The 19,230-nt window shown below is 36.8% G+C and overlaps 1 protein-coding gene across 2 annotated transcripts in view; it reads right to left on the reverse strand.

Annotated features, from left to right (window-relative positions):
- Nucleotides 1-962: 962 nt before the first annotated feature.
- LOC138759464 (uncharacterized) overlaps nt 963-19,230 on the reverse strand; it is a 48,009-nt gene continuing 29,741 nt past the window's right edge. Inside the window, exons 2-4 of one of the 2 annotated variants that reach the window (XR_011354851.1) lie at nt 11,543-11,703; nt 3,667-3,751; nt 963-1,335 (exon numbers count right to left, since the gene is read on the reverse strand). The gene's annotated coding sequence lies outside the window, so the exon portion shown is untranslated. Of the gene's footprint in view, nt 1,972-3,666; nt 3,752-11,542; nt 11,704-19,230 lie in introns of both variants that reach the window. The other variant, XR_011354853.1, reaches the window with a different exon arrangement.

The raw sequence follows: 19,230 nt of genomic DNA on the forward strand, positions 1-19,230 counted from the left end.
GGACCCCTGCCCCCCTCTGACCACAGTGTATATTTTGTTAACATCATTGATGAATACTGTTTCCCATTTGCCATCCCTTGCTTGGACACGACTGCTGCTACAGTCATCAAGGCCTTGTGCAACATCTTCACTCAGTTTGGCTTCTCCAGTTATATCCACAGTGACTGGGAGCCTTCCTTTATGAGTGATGAGCTGTGTCAGTAGCCAGGGGCATTGCCATGAGCAGGACCGCTAGTTACTATCCCTGGGGTAATGGACAAGTGGAGAGGGAGAATGCTGTGGTATAGAACGCAGTCCTCCTAGCCTTGTGGTCTAAGGGCCTCCCATTCTCCTGCTGGCAGGTTGTCCTCCCAGAGGCACTCCACTCTATCTGGTCCCTGCTATGTATGACCACAAACGCCATACACTATGAACATATGTTTTCCTTTCCCAGGAAATCTGTGCAGAGACCACACTATCGCCATGGCTAATGTTCCCAGGGCCTGCCTTATTTTGGAAGCACGTGAGGAGCCATAAGTCTGATCCACTCATCGAAAGGCTCCACTTTCTCCATGCCACCCCCCCCCCCCACCTACCCAATATGCCTATGTGGCATACCCTGACGGACACAAAGCACTGTTTCTGTCAGGGACTTGGCTCCCTCAGCAGCCTTGGAGACTGCTGTTGATCACCTCACACCCCATCAATGTTGAACACACATGATGCACCTGACCCCTGGTACCCTGTATAAACAACACTTTCCAAGGTCTAACATTTCCCAATTTCAAAACGTGTCATCTTCAAGGAAATGTGAGTGATGATATTCCAAATTACTATCTTATTAATCCAATAAATCAAACCATAGTTGCAGCTATAAGTAGCTTTAATTCATTCATAAAATGGATAAACATTTTGCATAACTGCATTGAGATTTTCACAATGAATAAATAAAGCATACAATATAATAATATAATGATATTCCACTTTAAACAGATATAAGAAAAAATAAACAAGATAAGACGAATTAAGATGAATTCAAAGAAAAGTATCTTGAGCTTATGTCACCTCCATAATTCTTCGAAGAATGATGAAGCTCTCCATATGCCCGGATATTATGAGATATGATGTCATAGTAACTATGGTAACACAACAAATAACAATTTCTTAAAGAGATAGGCACAAAATTAACTAAGTAAAAATGCAAGGTTTTAACCTTTACACCCTGTCTCAACCTCAAGGGAGGATACACCAGGCTCATCAGCACCTACCCACCTGCACAACACTGATAAGTACATACAGGCACCTGAGACCATCCAGGACCTCACTGCACCCAGTCCCAACGAATAGCCAGTCTGCCTGAAAGACAGAATTTGTGACTTTTGAATTTGTAACTTGATAAGTTTCACTTCACCCAGCGGGACTCTTCAAAAAACAAGAGGTGAAGGTGGTAAACTACTGTTGCATATAATTGTCTGGTCAAGCACACCTATTGGTCAATTGTACCTGTGGCCCATCCCTACAGGCTCCTGTATAAAGATAACTGTTCCACAGCCCTCTCCTCAGTATAGGACAATCGAACACTATGGATGTGCCTTTGTTCTTAATTGAATAAAAGCCTATTGGTTTCTCAACTGCAGTCTTTCAAGTAATTGATGGGGCATCTCCTTCTATGCCAAGTTCTTCATGGTAGATCTTGGCTTGTTTCATGACAAGCAATCCATTAAGTGGCATGTGTTCATTGTGCCTCTGTCGGATCCACTCCATCAATACACGCTCGAGGTCCTCATTTTTACCCAAACAAAGGTTCTTTCTGTCTTTCATATTCTTCTGCTCATTACTGTCTTCATAAGACCTCAGAATTCTATCCTTTTGTCTCTTCAAATCATAAATTGTCATTCCCACTCCATACTCCTCTGTAAGTCTTTTTACAGACACACCATTGTCAGGCTTCACTTTCTGCTGTTTCGACTTTCTGCTTCCTCTTACCTGTACCTGTACAGGTATTTTAAGTCACATTTACAGTGCTGTCTGCAGACCTTGTTGCCATTGCAAAACCCTTAAGTGCTCCATCAGAATAAAATGGCAACTCAAAGATGCACATGAGCATGCAGGGTCTTAATTTTTTAAAGCTGTGATATCAGATTACCATCAAAAAAAATTTAGATAAATGATGATTTTGGGGTTTTTTTTCAGATATCCTCATTTATCTGATTTGTTTTGGAGGCAAAATTTCAGCTTCATGATTTGTTGGGTAAATGAAGATTTTTGATCAGATATTTTTGGGATGTGAAAAGACATAATTTCAGCTTTGAGAATTGTTGGATATATGATGATTTTTTATTTGTATATCCAATATATCATATCATATCATATTGTATATCATATATCCAATATTTTTGGTTCAGATAGCCTCATTTAAAAAATTTTGGATAACTGAGGATCTGATTTCAGATAAACTGAGTTGTACTGTACTGTTTCCCGATTATAATCCCTTTATATTCTCCCTTCATATCTAAAAATCTATTGACCTATATCTTGAATATACTCAGCAACACAGAGCCCTCAAGAGAAGTGAATTGTAAAATGGTATTACCTCTATATTTACAAACTTCTTTACATTTGTATGCCACATGGAAAACCCTTATTTGGTGACTGATCCCCGGTCTTGCTAAACCTTCTAACAATCTCTTAAGTCCCATAGGAATTCAATGAGAACACTTCCTATTCTTTTAAAAAAAAAATTATTTATCATTGTATCCAATACAAACAAAAAATTAAGTAATATAACATTAATCACTTTGTTATACATAGTGATACAATAAAAAGGACTTTTAATTTTTTTCTCCCCAACCCCCCTCCCTCCCGAAGAAAGAAAAAAAAGAAAAGAACACCTATTTACTACATATATAACATTGCTAACATATATACATATATATATATATATATGTATATATATATATATATATATTCATTAATTATTATTATAGTCTCTAATTGAGAGGAGTGGGTAAGGTGAAAAAAGTGGATGGAAATCCATATATGGTTTCCAAATAGTATAAAAATTTTCAACTCAATTCCTTAAACTAGATGTATTTTTTTCTAAAGGTATACAATTTTGCATTTCACTATGCCATCTACTTAATTATACTACATTTTCAGTTTACCATGTCATTGCTATACATTTCTTAAAAATTTCTCTTGACATTTATCCAATTTCAACTTTACATCTTTTCATATATATTTCCATGTAAAAATATTCTTGGATCCTTTTCTATCTTTATCTTCATAATTTGTCCTAGTAAAACACTCAAATCGTTCCAAAACCACATTCTTTAAAATTCATTATAGTAAGCCTGCCATTTTAGGAATCATGATCAGGTAAATTTTTGCTGTGCTCCCTCTATTGGAAATAAATTCTTCTTTGGGTAGGATGACAAAATCTGTATGCAATATTTTAGTTGCCATCTCACCAGGACCCTTTATAACTGGATCAAGAGAACTCTACTCTTATACTCAAATTGTTTTCCAACAAAGGGCAACATACTATTTGCCTTCCTAACTACTTGTTGCATTTGCACATTAACACCCAGGAACTTCTGAATATTAATATTATTCAATCATTCATCATTTTAAAAATTACTCCACCTCAAATAGATGACCTCACATTCTTCAACATGATATACTTACTCATTCATTGAGCCTGATTTCTTTTGAAGTCTTCTGTCATCCCTATCACAGGCCACAACACCACAGTTTTGTCATAAGCTTTGAGCTGAAGGCATCAGAGTGAAGTGCTATCAATTGAACAACTCAACAACATATTGTAATTAGATGCAAATATGATTCTATTGATTATTTGTTTCAGGAAGTTTGTCAAGCTGTGGAACAATTATATTTACATGTATACATGCAGCCTGACATTCTCTAGATGTATTCTGCAAGGAGTTTCTACATCTCCCCATGTCTGTATGGGTTTCCTCTAGGCCTCGAGGTACTCCAGTTTCATCCCGCCCTTCAAATACGAATGGTTAATTGGTGAATTTGGGAGGACAGGCTCATGGGCAGGAAGGGACAGTTACAGTGCTCTATGTCTAAATTTTTAAATTTAAAAGGTCACATTAATTGAATTTTATGAATACATTAGCCAAATATAAATAATAATATTGATAGAACTGATTGAGGAACTGTTATAAGTGTGAATTGCTGTCCATCAGAAATACAGCTTTCCTCCTTCAACTCTATCCCATAATTGCTATCTTTCTTTGGTAAGAAACAAAAGACAAAACTTCCCATCTTTTCAAGAGGCCTCACAAAAAAAATTGAAATGTAAATTAAGATTTTATTAAATTAACAAATTCCAATATGGTAATATGGATGGCATCTGTTTTGATCATGAAATAAGCCTTTCCAAGTGGATGCAACAGCGGAGCTATACATTTCATGGTGCAACAATTCTTTACATTCTGCTACTCCTGTTTAGAGTATACCCAGTGTTCATGCTGAAACAATTTCAGTCAACTATCTTTCTGTCATATAAGGGTCTTCAACCAGGCCAACTTGAAGAAGTCTCTAACAAAGTATTGCTGATATATTACCTACACAACCAAGAGAGCCAACAGGCTTGCCACTATCAAGAACGCCTATTGAGTCATCCTACGGCTTCACTTCGGCAAGTCTGATTACCTGTGTGTACTTGTACTCCTAGCATCCAAGCAGAAACAGAGGAATATTTTACTAGTGGTGAAGACAGTGAAGGAATGGTCGAGGGAGGTGGAGGAGCATCTGCTGGGCTGCTTTGAATTGGTGGAAGGCCATCTCAGTAGCAAAGAGGCAATTCCAAGGGAAGCTAGAGACGGAGTCAGATACTCACCAGCTATGGCAGGGATCGCAGGTCATTGCATCCTACAAGGGAAGGCCAAACATCATAAATGGGTATGCTGCTTCACTCCCTAATGAGCTGAGCACCTTTTATGCTTGGTTTAAAAAGGGGAATTCAACAGTACCAATGAGATTCCCTGCAGAAGTTGACCATCCTGTGATATTTGGCTCTGAGGCTAACAGCAGAACATCCTTTGAGAATGTGAACCCTCGGAAGACGTCAGGCCCTAATAGCGTACCTGGCAGGGTACTGAAAATCTGTGTCAACCAACTAGCTTGAATGTTCACGGACATTTTCAGTCTCTCACTGATGCAGTCAGAGGTTTCTACCTGCTTCAAAAGGGCACCAAGAAGAGTTGAGTGAGCTGTTACAATGATTATTGCCCACTAGCACTCACATTTAATGCCTTGAGAGGTTGGTCATGGCTAGAATTAACTTGTACCTAAGTAAAGATCTGGCCTACTGCAATTTACCTACCACCACAATCGCTCCACAACAGGTGCAATCTTACTGGCTCTCCACTCAGCCTTAGATCACCTAGACAACAGCATCATATACATCAGGCTACTTTTCATCAATTACACCTCAGCTTTCAACAACATCATACCTTCAGTACTGGTCAACAAGTTTCAAAACTTTGGCTTCTGCACTTACTCCTGCAATTGAATTCTTGACTTCCTCATCGAAAGACCACAGTCAATAGGAATTGGAAATAACATCTCCTCTTCATTGACAATCAACACAGGCACATATCAAGGTTGCATGCTTAGCCCTCTGCTCTATTCAATCTCACACGTGACTCTGTGGTTAGGCACAATTCAAATGCCAACTACAAATGTGGCGATGGATGGTCATCAGCAGAATCACAGACTCCAATGAGGAAGTGCACAGGAATGAAATAGATCAGCTGTTTGAGTGTTGTCAAATAACAACCAATAGCAAAACTAAGCAAATGATTGTCAACTTCAGGAAGAGGAAATCAGGAGAACACAAACCATTCCTCATCAAGGGGTCAGTAATAGTTTAGGATTGAACTTCCAATTCCTGGGTGACAGTATCTCTGAAGATTATCCTGTGGCCTCCATGTTGATGCAATCATGAAGAAGGCTCACCAGCGGCTATACTTTTTCAGGAGCTTGTGGAGATCTGGTAGGTGACCAAAGACTCTTGAAAATTTCTGCAGGTGTACCGTGGAGAGCCTTCTGATTGTGAAGATAGTGCTTTTCACACTGCTACTATTGGGAAGGAGGTACAGGACCCTGAAGATGAACACCCAACAGTTCAAAATCAGCCTCTTGCCCTCTGCCATCATATTTCTGAATGGACAATAAACCATAGAACACTACCTCACTTTCTCTTCTTTTTGCACAAATTTATTTATTTTAATCATTTAATTTATAGCAGTGTTGACACCTATAATGTTGCTGCAAAACAATGAATTTCGCGATGTTATGATAATAAATTCTGAATCTGTATCATTAATGTTAAGCTGTTTACCTGACACTGTACAAAACTGAGCAGAAAAATTTAAGAAAAAAAACTCATTCTAATATGATATAATCCGTTCCTAAAGACGAGAGATATGGACCTGAGTGAAAAATTGCCATTCTGCCACTCCACTTTGACAAACTACTCCTCAATCTGCAATTTTACTATTAACCAAATGATACTTAACAACATCCTCAGCAACTGAGAGCTTTGCAACTTTTTTGCTTTATCAGGAAATTGCTAAGCAGAACAAGTGCTTGCCAGTTCTCATCTGGTATCTTTCAATTATTTCCAAATATCTTTTTAGTTAAAATTCTTCTATTCAAAAATATCTCATGGACACATTTCACCAGAGAGTGTTTCATCACTGGATGCCTTCTTGGCTCGCTCACTTTCATGCTTCTGCAAAAATGTTGCAGTCATTTCCCAGAACTGAATCATTTATTGAACTCAAGACTAAGAAAGAAGATACAGTAAAACCACCCCTATTATCTGGAATTCAAGCAACCAGCAAATCAATTGTGGGAAAGTAAATAAGTAAAAATTGCAGAAGCTTAAAATTGGCACGCCTCTCTGTTAGTTTTCCAATTATGCGACACACACTCTAAAGCAACTGGAAAATTCACTTTTCTAGCATCTACCAATCCCTATAGATGCCAGGGCATAATAGCCTTCATAAATCAAAGTATTGAGCACAGGAGTTGGGATTGTTATGGTAAAGTTCTGGAAGACATTTGTGAGGCCAAAGTTAGAGTATCATGAGCAGTTTGGTCACCTGACTATAGGAAAGATATCAATACAATTGAAAGAGTGCAGAGAAGATTTACTAGGATGTTGCTCTGACTTCAGAAACTGAGTTACAGGGAAGTTCAAACAGGTTAGATATTTTTTCCCTGGAGTGTGGGAGAGTGAGGAGAGACTTAATAAGGGTATTTAAAATAATGAGGGATATAGCCAGAGTTGATGTAGATAGGTTTTTTCCACTGAGGGTAGGTGAGACACAAACCAGAGGACATGGATGAAGGGTTGAAGGGGAAACGTTTTGGAGGAACATTAGTGGGAACTTTATCACATAGAGAGTGGTGGTAGCATGGAATGTGGATTCCTTTTTAACATTTAAGAAGTATTTGGAGAGCTCCATGAATGGGTATGGTATGGAGGGCTACGCACTGGGTAGAGTCAGTGGGACTAGGCTGAAAAATGGTTTGGCGCAGACTAGAAGGGCCGAAGGGCTTGTTTCTGTGCTGTAATGTTCTATATTAGGGGATTTACTGTACATGTTTTCAGTTCTTTGTCAACTGTTCTTTGTTTCATCAATTTATTGGAATCTGATAAATCTTAAGTATTTTTTTAAATTACCCTTATTTGTTTGTGTGATTAATATAAAGTATTTATGAGTTAATCAAGTTCAAGTTTTTTTTGTCACATTTATCAACAATGCAGTTATGGAGGTTATTTTGCAAGCTTTCCAAGGCAGCGGGTGTCATGCATGCAGTCGATGGAGGGTAAGGGGTTGTGTATGTTGCCTGAGTCACTTTTACAACTCTCTGCAGTTTCTTCCGATCTTGGACAGAGCAGTTCATGCACCACGCAGTAATGCACCCTGATAGGATGCTTTTAATGGTTGTTAAGGGATGCAGTTGACATGCCAAATTTCCTCAGGCTTCTGAGGAAATAGCGATGCGGTGCACTTTCTTGGCCATTGCATCAACATGGGTGGACCAGGACAGATCAATTGTGATATTTACCTCTAGAAACTTGAAACTGTCTACTCTCTCCTCCTCAGAGGTGTTGATGTGTACCAAGGAGTGAGCTCTGCCGCTCCACTGGAAATCTATTATCAGCACTTTCTTCTTGCTGATATTGAGAGAGAAGTTGTTTTCCTGGCCCCAAGCTAGAATCCCTCTGTCACTCTCCTGTACTCTTTGCTATTGCCAACATAGTTTTAATTACATTGTGAAATGAAAATAGAATACCAATAAGTTAATAATCCAATGGAAAATATCTTTCATTTAATACAGAAAATGATCATTTAAAACTATTGAATCCCTCCATGCATCACTCAATGTCCATCCAATCTCCTTCAGACCTATAACTCTCAGACATTTTATGTTCTTCCATTTCTGCCTTCTTGCATATCTTTAATTTCTTTCACCCACAAATCATGTCCCAGTTACCTACAATATGCCTATAGTCATAAAAGGTCCTCAGCACATGTCATCTCCCTGATCCTTCATCTTACCTTGAAATATCTGGACAACAAGGACACCAAAGTCCAACTCCTATTTATTGATTAGAGCTATGTCTTCAGCACCACAGTCCCAAATTAAACTTATCGCAAGATCTGAATGATAATTTTGAACACCAATGCCCCACAGAACTACATGCTCAGCCTCTTACTATGTTCCCCCACAAAGGTGACTATGTGGCCAAACACTTTTCCTCCTCCATTTACAAATTTACAGATGACACCAATTTCATAGGCTGGATCACAAATAACAATGAGACGTATAGGAAGGAGTGAGAGAGCCTCCCTCAATGTCAGTAAAACTAAGAAATCGGTAATTGACCAGGAAACAGCGAGGAGAGGTGGTGGAAAGCTTCAAGTTCTTCAAGTAAATATCACCAATAATTTTTCATGGTTCAAGCACATTAATGTTATTACCTAGAATGTCTATTAATGGCTCTACTTTCAGAAATGCCTTAGGAAATTTGGCATGTCTTTAACTTCCTTCTTCTCATCTGCAATCCACCTTAATTGCATCGTGTCAAATTTCCATGAAGCAACACATCCAAAACATTTGTTGGTGCCCCACTTAATTAACCCACCGTTGGGGCCTAAAGTAATTGCCATGCTCCATAAAATTTTATTTATTAGTGCTTCCATTTCTGTTAGTGCCTAAAGGACCAGATCATCCTTTCATTTGTTTCATGACAAATGCCAATTGGCAACAGAATCCTTTGGATGGTTACGTAGTGGGTGGCTGAATGGTGGAAAGACTAATGTCAAGGGAAAGGAAGTAATTATAGCAGTTTGGATAATTGTAGAATTTAATTTCTTATGTTTTATATTGAAAAAATCTTTCCAAAATGGCTATACCTTTCACATCACAGCAACAATGCAAGCTGCTTTTTCTGATAATGGACACCAAACATTATTTTCCTCCTCTTCCTCTCTTGCTCTTTTTGTTTAAATAAAAGTAATGACTACTGACATCCTCTTCTACCAATAATCTTTTTAGTCTGTGCAAGGATCAAACTTCCATTAGTTTATAGACCACTGTTCATAGTTCTATAGGCCACTGCTCATAATTCTATAGACCACTGCAGTGAGCACTAAATGACAATTCTTGTCCGATCTCAATATCCATGACATTTCTAATAGTTGGATGTTGTACTCCACAGTTAAGTCTGATGGTCAAGGGGTTTTCATACTGCTCCTGTGCCTCACTATCAGAATGTTGCTATGATCCAGAGTTCACTGTTTGTAAATTATGCACAATAAAATCAGTCAAGGCTATCAAAAGAGAATCAATAGACACTTTCGGGAAAATAATTTGCAAGTCTCCAAGGAATGGGATGGACTTTATTGTTTCACTTGAAGTTGTCAAGGATTTGATGAGACAAATGGTCTCCATCTGTATCAAAATAATGCTATGATTGTATGTCTGTGATGGAGTTACAGATGTCATGTGTTAAATTTAAGGCTGCCTTCCAGAAAAAAAGTATCTTGTATGTTGAATTCCATAATACAAAGACATCACGTACTGGTGAAGTTACTGGATTCGCAACCTGAGCTCTGGATTATTGATCTGGAATCTCAATTATCCCAGCATGGCAGCTTGGAAATTGAATTTTAAATCATTGAATCAATGTGGAATTAAAACTAAACTAACCCCCCCCCCCCAAGAAGTGAAGCTAGCTTCTATGCTAATTCCTAATCTGAACGACATTTACCAGGACAACCCTTTTTGGTGCATTTTGCTACTTTTAGTGATTTTTATATTTGTTTTGAACAGGCTGAAACAGATTGTTGTCTATATCAATGATCTGGATGATAATGTAGTAAATTGGATCAGCAAATTTGCTGATAACACTAAGATTGGAGGCATTGTGGACAGCGAGGAAGGCTTTCAAAGCTTGCAGAGGAATCTGGACCAGCTGGAAAATTTGGCCAGAATGTGGCAGTTGGAATTTAATGCAGAAAAGTGTGAGGTGTTGCATTTTGGAAGGACAAAGCAAGGTAGGATATACAGTTTACAGTAAATGATAGGGCATTGAGGAATGCGGAGGAACAAAGGGATCTGGGAATTCAGATACATAATTCCCTGAAAGTGGCGTCACAGGTAGACAGGGATAGTGAAGAAAGCTTTTGGTATCTTGCACTTCATAAATCAAAGTATTGAATACAGGAATTGGGATGCTATGGTGAGGTTATATAAGGGATTGGTGGAGCCAAATTTGGATATTATGTGCAGTTCTGGTCATCAAAAATACAGGAAGGATATCAGTAAGATTGAAAGAGTGCACGTTGCTGGGTCTTCAGGAATTGAGTAACAGGGAAAGATTAAACAGGATAGGACTTTATTCCTTGGAACGTAGAAAAATGAGGGGAGATTTGAAAAAGGTTTACAAAATTATGAGGGGTATAGACAGAGTAAATGTGAGTAGGCTCTTTCCACTTAGATTAGGAGAGATAAATACAAGAGGACATGGCTTTAGGTGAAAGGGGAAAGGTTTAGGGGAAACATTAGGGGGAGCTTTTTCACTCAGAGAGTGGTGAAAGTGTGGAATGACTGCCACCTGATGTCGTAAATGCGGGCTCACTCTTAAGTTTTAAAAATAAACTGGATAGATACATGGATGGGAGAGGTCTGGAGGGTTATGGAATGGGTGAAGGTCAGAGGGACTAGCAATAGGATGCTTTCAGTACAGACCAGAAGGGCCAAATGGCCTGTTTTCTGTGCTGTAGTGTTCTATGGTTCTATCAAAGCAAATAAATCTCCAGAATTAGAAAGTAGTCACTGACTAATAGCAGCAATCGGTAAAAGACTGCTATGATTTTACTTACATATCTACTGTTTCTATATATTCAATCTGACAGGTCTGAATTTTAGGTTCATTGTGTTCATAGGAATGGAGAGCATGGAGCCAGGCCAAATATCTGAGTTATAGCTGAGGTAAGAGAACACTTACCAAATTAAAAAGATGCAAGTCTTAAAACAAGGACATCCCAATAAAGTTGTGATTCATCTGAGGTAATGTTGACATTGCAGTATCTCGCCATGCTGCAGTAATATTCAAATTGCTTCCAGTAAATTCACTGGAACGTTTAGTGTTCACTTCTATGAGTCAGTCTGAAACATAATTAATGCTTATTTCAAATAATGATAATGAAAGAACAGTTAATTGCCACAGAATAAAGTTGTGCACTCTTCAATTCAATCTATTTTCTAAAATAAGGAGTTTTTAAAATAATAATTTCAAGTAGTTTATTTAGGTCTTGAAGTTCAGTCCTTTTTGGAAATCTGCAACATTTTAACATTTGATGTTCTTTTAGGTGCAGTAACTGGGTACTTATTCTCAATGTTCACGAGCCCAAATCCAGTCAGGGATTGAAGGAATAGGATGGTTTGTAAGCTGAAGTGATCCCTTAAGAGAGGACACATGACTGTGTACAGCTCAAACTACCCCTCTGGGTGGAAGCGCTAAATGAAAACTTTGCTTTGGAAGGAGCAATTGCCCTTTGTCATTACAGGTTTAAACTTGTAGAGCTACCACTAAAAACAAAAGGAAATACTATTATGTTTTTTTTTCCCATGATGTCAAGATATCATAAAACATTTACTACTAAATGCTTTTGAAGTATATGAGATGAAGAATAGTAGGTAATTTGAGCATAAAATAAATAATCTGATTATTTTCATTTTTATTGATATAATTTTCTCAGGAAATGCCCTTGAATTTGTGAACATATTTATGAGTAATGCAATTGAATAATATCTCCATAAAGTGGGCTTGACCCACATTCTTGCATCGTCTCAGAGAGATGTCCAACCTCTCCACATTTACTCTTTTTCATGTTGATGAACAGGCTACCAAAGAATAAACAGATGGTCTTCTCTCCCTTCTTAACAACTTCTAAACTCATCTTTGTTTTTTTAATATCCTTCTGCCAAGTATTTAATTGTTAGAAGATGGATTTATGTACACTTTCAAAGTTCTAGATTCAATAATTCTTGCTTTGTCTATGCATGGCGCTCATTCTCTTTGGTTGCTACTTATGTTCTTTCTCATCTTCGTCCAACAATATTTTTAAATACCTGCATCTCCGTTTTAACAATTTTCATAAAATTACAGTAATACAACAAAAAGGTGACCATTCAGTGCTTTTAGGCCTAGAATGGCGTCCTTGTATATTATATTCAATAGGACCAAATTTCAGAAGGTGAGCACAATGCTAACTATGTGATACATGACAATATCACACACTTAGCATGTATAATAGCGTCAATTTCTGGAGATTCTCTGTTATGTGTGGATTGTGGAGGAATACGTGAATTCCCTGATAGAACAATGTGGATTGCAGAGGCTCACGTGACCCCCTCGTCTGAAACCTATCCTGAAGTTACCCATTAGTTTTCATGGTTATCCCTCATAGTCAAGGATGATGGCCTTCATTCCATTGCCCACAGAGCAACAGTGAGAACAGTAACTAAGACAAAAGCAGCTAAAGCTGCTTTATCATTGATGAGGGAGTTGAATTCAATGCACATTTGGAGAAGACTGCATCCAAGGCAAAGGGATTAATCAAGACTATATGATTCCTACTCTAAAATAGGTTTAATTTTGACATCAGCCCAACTAGAGTGTAGGATCATCATGTGGCTAGACTTTAATTCACCTCATGATCAATTGCAATTCCAGATAAACAAAAGACGGTATGTAGATGGTACCTTAATCCATTGCTATTGAAAAAAATGGAGTTTGTAACTTTATTAAAACAGTAATTGCAAGATTCTGTGAGACCAACTGTGATTCCACTACTGATACATTTATTATTCTTAATAATATTAATAATATTCATAATAATATATCCTATTACATGGATATTCTTAAGGCCTATTTAAGAGGCCAGATAATTGGTTCTACAACAGGATTAAGAAAGAATATACAAGGGAGGTAGAGGAATTGGAACAGAACATAACCAATTGGAAAAGAATTTTCAAAAGTCAGGCTCAGAGGAGAATATCGGACATTAGTCAACAAAAAAAACATAAGTGTAATACCTTACAAACATAAAATGGAAAGGGCAATGATTAGATCAAAACAAAGGTATTATGAAATAGGGCAAAGAGCCCGTAAGATCCTCTGCTGGCAGCTGAAAACAGAACAGGTCTTGAGGACAATTAGTGTGGTTAAAATGGATACTGACAGGATTTCTTAAAACCACAAGACATTAATGAGGATTTCAAACAATTTTATGCAAAACTATATAAATCAGAATTTGAATGGGATCTTAATAAAATTGAAAAATTCCTGTCAAGATTAGAGATTCTAAATGTAAATCTTGAAGACTGGGAGGGGATTAAATGCTCCCTTTACTGATATTGAAATAAGTGAAGCACTAGGTTCATTACAAGTTAACAAGTTTCCGGGAGAAGATGGTTTCCCACCTGAGTTTTATAAAGAATTTAAATATTCTTTGGTACCCCTTTTTATGGGAATATTAGACCAGGCAGCTGAAACCCATACTGAACCAGAATCCTTTTCAACAGCAATAATTACAATGATTGCTAAAAAGATAAGGATCCATTAAAACCATCATCTTATGGGGAAATTTCATTATTACATATAGACTATAAAATCATTTGCAAAGCCTTGGCAAATAGATTTGCAAATATTTTACTGAAATTAACAAATAAAGTTCCAACAGGCTTTGTGCAAAAAAGACAGTCTCCAAATAATACAAGCAGACTGCTTAGTATTATACATCTGACTCAAGTGAGGAGTGAATTTGGAATAAGGATACAGAAAAAAACTGTCCCAACAGGGAAATAATTGGGATCAATGAGGAGGGAAGTGAAACAGATGATGCGTTATTTTAGTTGTCTTTTTTTCTTTACCTTTTGTTACTTGGTCACCTTGGTTTGTTTTTCTAGGCTTTTTCCTAGTGTAATATAGATAAATATTGGGAGAGTTTGGTAAAATGAGAGTAGGTTACATACATACACACATTTTAAAACAGATCTTATTTGAAATACTGAAGAATTCATATTCAGTGAACTTTACAGAAACTATGAAGAATGCTATGCACATTTCACAAGTAGCTGCTAATTGAAATGATGTCATCAAATGAATAAACTGGAGATAGGTCATCTATGTTGAACATTTTTACAAGGCTTCTGATCTTTCAGCAATGTGCACAGAAAGGTCACTCCTGAGGAGTTTGTTTACCTAAGATAACAGATGGGAGCAAAAGACTAATTCCTATTGTTTTCTGGAGAAGGTGCGGGGGTGGGGGGGGGCTTGCAAGTGAGAGAGTCACATGGGCTTTCTAGCAGTTGGAAGATGAAGAGAGAGAGAGACTGAACAGTTACAGCTGTGCAAGTCAGGAAGCTTGTTGGAACTGAAACAGTAAACTCGAGAGCAGCGGATGGCTGGAAGGGCTATTGGTCTGATGTTTCTGTTGGAATAACAGGAACAGAAAGAAACTCTGTGGTAGCCTGAAAGAAAGAGGTTATCATCTGGGGTACCCTGATTGGGCAAATTTCATCAGCAAGACATTGAGGTGACTAATGTTGGTACCTCAGTTGTGAAAATCCTGGAACAACACATCTCTCTCTGCAAACCTACAAGAACCTTCCCTAGCAGTAAACATTTACCTTTCGAGTGCCAAAGCCGGGTGAACTTTATACATGTTAAATTCTGTGCACAGTATAAGAATTACCTGCAACCAGTGAACTTGAAAGAATGAGACATGAGATTGAACTGTGAACCAATGAACTTTTCTTAAATTTACACACACATCATACACATGTGCTTAGAATTAGAAGGGGATTAATTTGGGTAAGTTAAGTTAATAGAGATAAGTTAAAGTTTGATTCTGTTTTCATGTTTAAAGATAATTTAAAACAACTTTTATTTAAGCAACCATTTTTTGTGGTGAATATCTATTGCTGCTGGGTTTTGGGGTCCTTTGGGCTTGTAACACTAGGTATTTGTGTTTTTTGTATCTGTTTTGATTGCATTATTTTATTTTCAGTTGTATTGGGGCTGGAGAGTCTGGGAGTGGTAGGGGATAAAAACAAACTCTGTATGTCATTTTGGTGTTGAAAGTGATTGTATTGTTTGTTTAAATTTGTACAAGCCATTGAAAATCAAAAATAAAATATTCAAAAAAAGTGAGGAGTGAATTAAGTGTGGCTGTGGCCTTGGATGCAGAAAAAGCCTTTGATATACATGAATGGAATTATTTATTTAAAGTATTAGAAAGATTTGGACTGCAGCACAATTTTATAAATTGTATAGAGCTTTATATCATTAGCCCAGGGCTAAAGTTGTGATGAATGGCAAAATTTCTTCAGCATTCCAGTTAATCAGATCTCATAGGCAAGGTTCTCCATTATCCAGTTCTATTCATTTTGGCTATTGAACCATTGGCTGAAGCCATACATCAAGATCCAGACATTAAAGGTTTCAGGGTTAATCAAGAAGAGCACAAGATCAACTTGTTTGCTGATTATGTCTGACAGAACCAGATAATTCATTAAAGAAACTGTACTCTATATTGGAAGAATTCAGGCTTTAAGATAAATTGGGAAAAAAGTGAGATAATGCCACTTAGGGGAAGGGATTATAATCAATTTAAAAGAAATAGTCAATTTAAGTGGCTGCTAAATGGGATAAAATATTTTGGAGTTAGGATTGCCAACAATGTGAAAAAATTATATAACTTAAATTATACTCCCTTGCTGAAGAAAATAGAAGTCTTAGTCAGATGGAAAAACCTGCCAATAACTTTGGTAGGAAGAATTGTATTAAAATGAATGTGTTGCCATGAGTACAAAATCATTTTCAATCATAATCCATATCATTATCACAAAGACTTTTTCAAGATTTAAATAAATACATTCAGAAATTAATACAATCAGAAATAAAGTGGCAAGAGTTTCTATGGAAAAATTACATGAAGCCCTCCCATATGTTAATTTTTCCATAGAAACTCTTCCCACTTTATTTCTGAATGTATTAACTCCCAGATTTTATTTTAAAAAATTACAAGGTAGCACAGGTTATCGCCTCTCTCTTTGAGGGGGGAGATAGACCTACCTGGGCACAAATTGATCTGCATAAGGTAGGTGAAAAGATAGCAGAGGACTTTATTTATAAATGGAATATGAAATTAATATCTGGAGCTAGAGATGTCCCACTAATAAAACGTATAATTAATTCTATCCTACTTTTGTCTGGCATAAAACCAACAAGAAAATTGGAATTAAGGAGGGGTTGTCTCCAAAAATTCCCCTATTTAATATGTGATGGCATTTTAAATGCGATCTGTTTTGTGAAGTGTTTGTGGCATACACTACTCCCACAATCTATCTTCTTCAAAAACCTATCTATATACATTATAAAATACGATATAATCAGTCACAAATAAAAAATTAATAAAATTAACATTAGATAATAGGACCCTGGACATTTGTTCTCGTAGAGGGTTCATGTGTATCGAGGACTGTTTTGACCAGGAGAAATTTTTAAAAATAAATATGGTTTATTGAATAATAAGTTCCTGTGCTATCTTCAATTAAGTTCTTTTTTAAGGGACAAATTAGGTCTCACAATGAACTTCTCAAGATGCAGCGACTTGGAAACATTTGTTGGAAAGGGGAACACCAAACAATTTATATCTGCTTCAGAGTTCAAGATGAAGATGGGAATAAGATTTAAATATAATAATTGGAGAACAAAATTGGTCTGATTTGTGTCAAGACACCATCATAAATACTATTAATGTAAGATATAGACAGATGTAATATCATTTCTTACATCAGCTGTACCTCACGTCACAAAAGTTGAACAAACTTAAATAAGAAATTTCAGATGCGGCAGTGAGGTAGGAACCTTTTTACATTCAACCTAGTCATGTCCCAAAGTGAGAACTTTCAGGGTAGATCTAGATGATTTTCTAGAACAAATTACTGGGAAACAATTTCCACATATCCCAGAATTATTTTTGTTAGGAAATGTTAAAGATGTAAGACTTGCAATGAAGCTGTCAAAACATCAACTAAAATTTGTTAAGATCACACTGGCAGTGTCAAGGAAATGTATAGCAATTACCTGGAAGTCTGATTCCCATTTAGAATTGTCATGTTGGAATGTGGAAATTCAAAATTTGTCCCCCTGGAGAAAATCACTTCTAATCTGAGGAATAAATATAATGTATTTATGGATATTTAGCACCCATACCTATGGTATGTAGGGATTAATCTTTAACAGTTACCCCCATCGCCCTGCCCCCTCTACCTTATCTCCTGCCCCCCACCCTGATCCAGAAAGTCAGATAATTTTTAGGCCTGAAAGATTGGTGGGGGCCTGGCAGATCTTTCTCTTCTTATTATTTCTGTTGCTTTTCTATCCTACTTTTATATTTATTCTTTCTTGTGTGTTTTTTTTTATCTTTATCCAAGGGATGAAGGGAGGGAGATTATTTACAATCATAGTTAGCAAGAAGGGTTGTTGTTGAATATAATGTTCAATTGTATTGTTGGATCTATATGACCTGTTTGACTTGTAAGATATAAATTAGTCCAATATAATGTTATACATCAATGATATTTAACTCCACAAAAATTAAATAGATTAAACTCAGCTATTTCAGATTTATGTTTTAGATGTAGTTGTGAGATTGGAACTTTCCCTAAAGTTAGAAATGTTGGGCTAGAGATGAGTAAATTTTTGGAAAGAATTACAGGGGTCAAATTCCCATAAGATCTGATGTAATTTTTATTGGATAATATTATAAGACCTAAATTTAAATTAAATATGTATCAGATTGAATTTGTACAAATTGCTTTAGCAGTTTCTAGGAAATGTATAGCAATATCATGGAAGTCAGATATAGATTTAGGTATGAAAAAATGGCGTGCAGAACTTCATAATTGTATACCATTAGAGAAGATTACCTATAGTCTGCAAAATAAATTTCATCTGTTCTAGAAAGTATGGCACCCTTATTTACTAAATATGGGTATGTATGTTTAAAGCTCTCTGAAGGCACCACTTCAGAGAGTAACCTCCAATCAGAATTTCTGTTATAAATGTTTATCATCTTGATATTCTTTGTTTCTTTTCTTTTTATTCTCCCTTTCCAATTCTTTTCTTTTCTCTATCTTTTTTCTTTCACAAGGGTTTTGATAGGGGGAGGGCAGGGAGGTGGGAAGGGGGTGGAGGGGTTAGGTGGAAGGGGGAATTATATAGTCAGTATAATGTGAACTATTTTGTAACTGCATAAGAATACACCCTCCTCACTGCAGTTACTAGTGCACCTCTGTGGGGCATATGTATATGTATGTATGTGTGAGTGAGCAGTTTCCTGAGATGGTGGAAGATATCAGTAAGTAAAATCTCTTTTGTTATTTGAATTTTGCTTCACTAAATTGTTTAAGAAGCCTCCCAAGTAACACAGAGACATAACATGGTGGCAGCGGTATAAGAGAATAAGAATAAAGCCATACAACTGATTGTAAGTCATTGAACTACACCCAGATATTGGACATAGAATTCATACACCTTCACAAGATGTTGGGTGAGATGAAAGAAGGAAGTGAGTTGCACACAAGGATCCAAATACAGAGGACAATCCAAAACAAGCCTAC

This window comes from Narcine bancroftii, chromosome 1 (genome assembly GCF_036971445.1).
Source record: "Narcine bancroftii isolate sNarBan1 chromosome 1, sNarBan1.hap1, whole genome shotgun sequence".
Taxonomy (NCBI): Eukaryota; Metazoa; Chordata; class Chondrichthyes; order Torpediniformes; family Narcinidae; genus Narcine; species Narcine bancroftii.